Source organism: Schistocerca americana, unplaced genomic scaffold (assembly GCF_021461395.2).
Source record: "Schistocerca americana isolate TAMUIC-IGC-003095 unplaced genomic scaffold, iqSchAmer2.1 HiC_scaffold_1413, whole genome shotgun sequence".
Taxonomy (NCBI): Eukaryota; Metazoa; Arthropoda; class Insecta; order Orthoptera; family Acrididae; genus Schistocerca; species Schistocerca americana.
Genome location: NW_025725494.1, coordinates 12,501 through 20,000, shown reverse-complemented (window position 1 = coordinate 20,000; position 7,500 = coordinate 12,501). Strand labels below are relative to the sequence as shown.

Below are 7,500 nucleotides of genomic sequence, written 5' to 3'. Positions count from 1 at the left end.
ACCGCAAAACATACCGCCATCTGTAGGTCTCCGCAACATGACCTCCTGCAACGACGATACCGTCATCTATGAGACGCCAAGCCGACTAAGACAGCGATGGGCCCACAGTGCCCTTCTTTCGACCCACCCCAACGCCAGCGCCTCTGCCGCACGAAGTCGTGGACCGGCAATCACTCCACCTGCACCCGTTCGTGCCCCACCCCAACCGCCCAACTCGCAACTCCAGCGGATGAACGGCGGACTTTGCTCGCACTCGCAATGTGCAATCCACCCCTATAACGTGCGTTTCATGAAGAGTTATGTCCAATATGCGACATTCCCGCTGTCCATATACATGAGCTGCGAGCCGTACCACGTACGAGCTACAGACGCGATCGCGTTGCTCGCTGTACGAATGCAGATGCTCAGCGGCAGCTAGGAGCGCTCCATCCATGTCGGTACCGGTGAGCGTTGCACTCGCAGTCGCAAAAACGTACGGCAAGTATTTTACTCGGAAGAGTCAATGACAGTCCAAGCCCCCCTGCGTGGGAAGAGTCTTCCTAGGCCATGACCCACCGGAAGGGCGCAGCGTCCCCCACCCCAGACATGTGACGTCAGACTATCGGTATTGACGACTAGACTGATTCCTTATAATCATTTGCCATACACCGGTGGAAGCTGCCGAGACGAGTAACTACATAGGAGGGCTCGCCGTGTCACTAATGTACAGAGATACAATAGTTTCGACTGGAACCGGATTAAACGTATACACGGCGCTGATTAGTAATAGATAGAGCCATCAGAATACAGATAATGTATAGACCTGTCCGTATACATGCTGAAAGACTCTGCTCACAATCACACGTCAGCCAGACACTCTTATCACGCACTACTCTCTGCCTGTAACAGGCACACAGACAATATGTAAGCACCAGCATGGAACAACACCCAGTGCATCCTCTCTGCCACATTAGACAATCCACACTATCATAACCAGACCGGGAGGTCACTCGGAAACAGAATATCCCACCCTTCCGACAACCACCATTGCTCAGCTAAGCCACCAACACCCACACATGTCCCAGACAGGGGTGCACCCAACATCACAATACTGCCTCCTGTCACACCACACAAACAATGGCAGGAATGAAAGACACAGGTCTGCCACAAGCATGGAATCAGAGCGCCGCCTGTTATGAGCCAAAGGTGCACCCTGACGTGGCAAATCAGATGATGCCGCAGTCATTTACTTACGATAATCACAATCAACAAACCGGGGCCCCCCCCCCCCCAAGTGCCTTAACCTAACCCGTATTGTACCTTAACCTAACCCGTATTGTACCTTAACCTAACCCGTATTGTACCTTAACCTAACCCGTATTGTACCTTAACCTAACCCGTATTGTACCTTAACCTAACCCGTATTGTACCTTAACCTAACCCGTATTGTACCTTAACCTAACCCATATTGTACCTTAACCTAACCCATATTGTACCTTAACCTAACCCATATTGTACCTTAACCTAACCCATATTGTACCTTAACCTAACCCATATTGTACCTTAACCTAACCCATATTGTACCTTAACCTAACCCATATTGTACCTTAACCTAACCCATATTGTACCTTAACCTAACCCATATTGTACCTTAACCTAACCCATGTTGCGCCTTAACCTAACCCATGTTGCGCCTTAACCTAACCCATGTGCGCTTAACTAACCCATGTTGCGCCTTAACCTAACCCATGTTGCGCCTTAACCTAACCCATGTTGCGCCTTAACCTAACCCATGTTGCGCCTTAACCTAACCCATGTTGCGCCTTAACCTAACCCATGTTGCGCCTTAACCTAACCCATGTTGCGCCTTAACCTAACCCATGTTGCGCCTTAACCTAACCCATGTTGCGCCTTAACCTAACCCATGTTGCGCCTTAAACTAACCTATGTTGCGCCTTAACCTAACCTATGTTGCGCCTTAACCTAACCTATGTTGCGCCTTAACCTAACCTATGTTGCGCCTTAACCTAACCTATGTTGCGCCTTAACCTAACCTATGTTGCGCCTTAACCTAACCTATGTTGCGCCTTAACCTAAACCTATGTTGCGCCGTAACCTAACCTATGTTGCGCCGTAACCTAACCTATGTTGCGCCGTAACCTAACCTATGTTGCGCCTTAACCTAACCTATGTTGCGCCTTAACCTAACCTATGTTGCGCCTTAACCTAACCTATGTTGCGCCGTAACCTAACCTATGTTGCGCCTTAACCTAACCTATGTTGCGCCTTAACCTAACCTATGTTGCCGCCTTAACCTAACCTATGTTGCGCCTTAACCTAACCTATGTTGCGCCTTAACCCTAACCTATGTTGCGCCTTAACCTAACCTATGTTGCGCCTTAACCTAACCTATGTTGCGCCTTAACCTAACCTATGTTGCGCCGTAACCTAACCTATGTTGCGCCTTAACCTAACCTATGTTGCGCCTTAACCTAACCTATGTTGCGCCGTAACCTAACCTATGTTGCGCCTTAACCTAACCTATGTTGCGCCTTAACCTAACCTATGTTGCGCCTTAACCTAACCTATGTTGCGCCTTAACCTAACCTACTGTTGCGCCTTAACCTAACCTATGTTGCGCCTTAACCTAACCTATGTTGCGCCTTAACCCAACACACGTTGGGCCTTAACCCAACACACGTTGGGCCTTAACCCAACACACGTTGGGCCTTAACCCAACACACGTTGGGCCTTAACCCAACACACGTTGGGCCTTAACCCAACACACGTTGGGCCTTAACCCAACACACGTTGGGCCTTAACCCAACACACGTTGGGCCTTAACCCAACACACGTTGGGCCTTAACCCAACACACGTTGGGCCTTAACCCAACACACGTTGGGCCTTAACCCAACACACGTTGGGCCTTAACCCAACACACGTTGGGCCTTAACCCAACACACGTTGGGCCTTAACCCAACACACGTTGGGCCTTAACCCAACACACGTTGGGCCTTAACCCAACACACGTTGGGCCTTAACCCAACACACGTTGGCCTTAACCCAACACACGTTGGGCCTTAACCAACACACGTTGGGCCTTAACCCACACACGTTGGGCCTTAACCCAACACACGTTGGGCCTTAAACCCAACACACGTTAGGGCCTTAACCCAACACACGTTGGGCCTTAACCCAACACACGTTGGGCCTTAACCTGCTCTGTAATTGTCATACGACGCGTTAAATTAGTGTAGTGTTGCCTAACTGCAACCCCCGCAATATAGTTTGCTACTCGCACTGCCCGGTCCCCAGAGTATCGCTTCATGTTAAACACCTTGCAGCTATACACTGTAATGCGGATGGCGGCAGGACGTACATGCTCAATGCCCTTCGCAGTTGTTCATTGGCATTCGCATGGCGAAGCACAGCCTACGTTGTGGTACGGCTTGTGGCAACTGTCCGCTGATGTTGTACGTCCAAATCACACACTGTACCGCACATTGGTCCTCATGTACTGAATGATACATCGTGGTACATGTGTGACCGTACCACGACTGCGCCAACAACGGCGAACCATACGGTCCAAATATTGTGCACTCAGCTACGTGTCGTCTCCCTATAAGAGCTGGATTGCAGTATGGTATGCCGTGGATGGCGATCAGCATGAGCCGTCTGTTGATGTAGTGGCGCGTGTTGTCAGACGTAGTCGTCTCTTCTCACACACCGTGATAGCATGGTGCACTGCGTTCCACATCTGCGACATGCGACAGAGGGCCGGTTGACAGTCGTTCGCGCAATGGACATCGCATACGTACGGGGGCCACCTTCCACGTGTTCGCGAAGCGTGCACATGTTGTTGCGTGTATGTGGGCAGACATAGTGTGTCGTGACACCTGACACAGGCATGCAACAATCGTTGAATTTGCAAATGGCGATGGACGTCTACGTTTGCTGGTGACGTTACGCAAATGAAGAACTGGTAAACCGTTGTGGTGCGGTTGTTCTCGCTAGAGGTGAATCAGTGATGGCGGACGATCGGTTGAGCTACCAACCGGTTGTTTCAGCGATACCCACCATGCCCACGAACGTGAATGCATGTGGGTGTGAAGCGATACGCGGCGGTGGCTGGGTGGGACCGTCCCCGGCCGGTGAGGGGGGGCCTTCCGGCGTGCTGGCCGCGCGGTGCGTGGGCGCACGCGCTACAGCCGGCTGGTGGGGGCGGCCAGTGGCAGGCGCGCCGGCCGACGGAGGCGGCAGGCGGCGCAGCTGCGCGCCGGCGCACCCTGCACGCGGCGCCGTGCGGCCAAAGTAGGTCCTCGCGGGCCCGGTGCGAAGCGCGGTGGACATCTGCAGTGTGCTGGTCCGATTGAGGACTGTGTGCGCTGAGGATGCGCCGCCGCCCGGCGCTCGGCGCCGCGACGCCGTCTGCTGCTCGGTCGCCTCTGCGGTTCTCGCAGGTGGATTGTATCGCAGCTGTGCGGACGTGTTGGCGCGTGCGCTGTGCTGGGAGAGTTCGCTTCGGCACCCAAGTGGGGCTTTTGTCCTTCTGTGGCGCTGGCGTTGGAGCTGCCGGCCACCGTAGGTGGCGCGTGTTGTCTCCCGCCGGCAATGCCACGACAGCACGCTCCCGGGCCTCTGTCGGCAGCGGCAAGCTCAGTTGGGAGCACGGGTGGTCGCACCTAAAGCGTCTACTCGCCAAACTCCGGGCGATTGCGCCTCTCTCGAACCCGACCAAGTACTTAGGACGGCGCTGCGCGCCGCCGGGACCTGAGAGGGTTTCGAGGTGTATTGTGCAGGGGAGCTCAGCCTCCTCCTGTTTGCAGAATAATTGAGCGGACGCTTGCGTGTTTGCGCGGGCCCCCCGGGACACACTCCCGGGCGGCCGGCTGCTCAGCTCTAGTTGACGCAGCTCCCTGGTTGATCCTGCCAGTAGTCATATGCTTGTCTCAAAGATTAAGCCATGCATGTCTCAGTACAAGCCGCATTAAGGTGAAACCGCGAATGGCTCATTAAATCAGTTATGGTTCCTTAGATCGTACCCACGTTACTTGGATAACTGTGGTAATTCTAGAGCTAATACATGCAAACAGAGTCCGACCAGAGATGGAAGGGACGCTTTTATTAGATCAAAACCAATCGGTCGGCTCGTCCGGTCCGTTTGCCTTGGTGACTCTGAATAACTTTGGGCTGATCGCACGGTCCTCGTACCGGCGACGCATCTTTCAAATGTCTGCCTTATCAACTGTCGATGGTAGGTTCTGCGCCTACCATGGTTGTAACGGGTAACGGGGAATCAGGGTTCGATTCCGGAGAGGGAGCCTGAGAAACGGCTACCACATCCAAGGAAGGCAGCAGGCGCGCAAATTACCCACTCCCGGCACGGGGAGGTAGTGACGAAAAATAACGATACGGGACTCATCCGAGGCCCCGTAATCGGAATGAGTACACTTTAAATCCTTTAACGAGTATCTATTGGAGGGCAAGTCTGGTGCCAGCAGCCGCGGTAATTCCAGCTCCAATAGCGTATATTAAAGTTTGTTGCGGTTAAAAAGCTCGTAGTTGGATTTGTGTCCCACGCTGTGGTTCACCGCCGTCGGTGTTTAACTGGCATGTATCGTGGGACGTCCTGCCGGTGGGGCGAGCTGAAGGCGTGCGACGCGCCTCGTGCGTGCTCGTGCGTCCCGAGGCGGACCCCGTTGCAATCCTACCAGGGTGCTCTTGAGTGAGTTCTCGGTGGGCCGGCACGTTTACTTTGAACAAATTAGAGTGCTTAAAGCAGGCAAGCCCGCCTGAATACTGTGTGCATGGAATAATGGAATAGGACCTCGGTTCTATTTTGTTGGTTTTCGGAACCCGAGGTAATGATTAATAGGGACAGGCGGGGGCATTCGTATTGCGACGTTAGAGGTGAAATTCTTGGATCGTCGCAAGACGAATCAGAAGCGAAAGCATTTGCCAAGTATGTTTTCATTAATCAAGAACGAAAGTTAGAGGTTCGAAGGCGATCAGATACCGCCCTAGTTCTAACCATAAACGATGCCAGCCAGCGATCCGCCGCAGTTCCTCCGATGACTCGGCGGGCAGCCTCCGGGAAACCAAAGCTTTTTGGGTTCCGGGGGAAGTATGGTTGCAAAGCTGAAACTTAAAGGAATTGACGGAAGGGCACCACCAGGAGTGGAGCCTGCGGCTTAATTTGACTCAACACGGGAAACCTCACCAGGCCCGGACACCGGAAGGATTGACAGATTGATAGCTCTTTCTTGATTCGGTGGGTGGTGGTGCATGGCCGTTCTTAGTTGGTGGAGCGATTTGTCTGGTTAATTCCGATAACGAACGAGACTCTAGCCTGCTAACTAGTCGCGTGACATCCTTCGTGCTGTCAGCGATTACTTTTCTTCTTAGAGGGACAGGCGGCTTCTAGCCGCACGAGATTGAGCAATAACAGGTCTGTGATGCCCTTAGATGTTCTGGGCCGCACGCGCGCTACACTGAAGGAATCAGCGTGTCTTCCTAGGCCGAAAGTCGGGGTAACCCGCTGAACCTCCTTCGTGCTAGGGATTGGGGCTTGCAATTGTTCCCCATGAACGAGGAATTCCCAGTAAGCGCGAGTCATAAGCTCGCGTTGATTACGTCCCTGCCCTTTGTACACACCGCCCGTCGCTACTACCGATTGAATGATTTAGTGAGGTCTTCGGACTGGTACGCGGCATTTGACTCTGTCGTTGCCGATGCTACCGGAAAGATGACCAAACTTGATCATTTAGAGGAAGTAAAAGTCGTAACAAGGTTTCCGTAGGTGAACCTGCGGAAGGATCATTACCGACTAGACTGCATGTCTTTCGATGTGCGTGTCGTGTCGCGCAACACGCTACCTGTACGGCTCGCAGTAGCCGTGCGCCGCGTGCGGAACCACGCGTGCTTCTCAAAACTAACGCCAATGTTGTGTGGTACGAGCGCTGAAGCGCTGGAGCGGCTGGCCTGCGGCACCTGGCGCCTGGCGCCGGTTTTGAATGACTTTCGCCCGACTGCCTGTCCGCTCCGGTGTGGAGCCGTACGACGCCCATCGGCCGTGAGGCCGTTGGACACAGAACGCTTGAACAGGGGCCGCCACACGCCTACGTCCGGCCTATGCAACTGTCTTGAAAGAGACAGTGTAAACTAAGAAAAGATCACCCAGGACGGTGGATCACTCGGCTCGTGGGTCGATGAAGAACGCAGCAAATTGCGCGTCGACATGTGAACTGCAGGACACATGAACATCGACGTTTCGAACGCACATTGCGGTCCATGGATTCCGTTCCCGGGCCACGTCTGGCTGAGGGTCGGCTACGTATACTGAAGCGCGCGGCGTTTGCCCCGCTTCGCAGACCTGGGAGCGTCGCGGCCGCCTGTGGGGCCGGCCGCGCCTCCTAAACGTGCGATGCGCGCCCGTCGCCTGGCGGTTCGCATACCGGTACTTACTCGGTAGCGTGCACAGCCGGCTGGCTGTGTGGCGTGCGACACCTCGTACAACGACC

At 53.9% G+C, this 7,500-nt stretch overlaps 3 non-coding genes across 3 annotated transcripts in view; all 3 read left to right on the top strand.

Annotated features, from left to right (window-relative positions):
• The first annotated feature begins 4,893 nt into the window (after positions 1-4,893).
• On the top strand, positions 4,894-6,802 carry LOC124567912. Its single transcript, XR_006971048.1, has one exon. It is a non-coding gene; the product is annotated as a small subunit ribosomal RNA (ribosomal RNA).
• Positions 6,803-7,153: 351 nt separating this feature from the next.
• On the top strand, positions 7,154-7,308 carry LOC124567916. Its single transcript, XR_006971051.1, has one exon. It is a non-coding gene; the product is annotated as a 5.8S ribosomal RNA (ribosomal RNA).
• A 187-nt stretch (positions 7,309-7,495) lies between these two features.
• LOC124567914 overlaps positions 7,496-7,500 on the top strand; it is a 4,224-nt gene continuing 4,219 nt past the window's right edge. Inside the window, exon 1 of the ribosomal RNA XR_006971050.1 lies at positions 7,496-7,500. This exon is cut by the window's right edge and continues 4,219 nt beyond it. This is a non-coding gene — a ribosomal RNA (large subunit ribosomal RNA).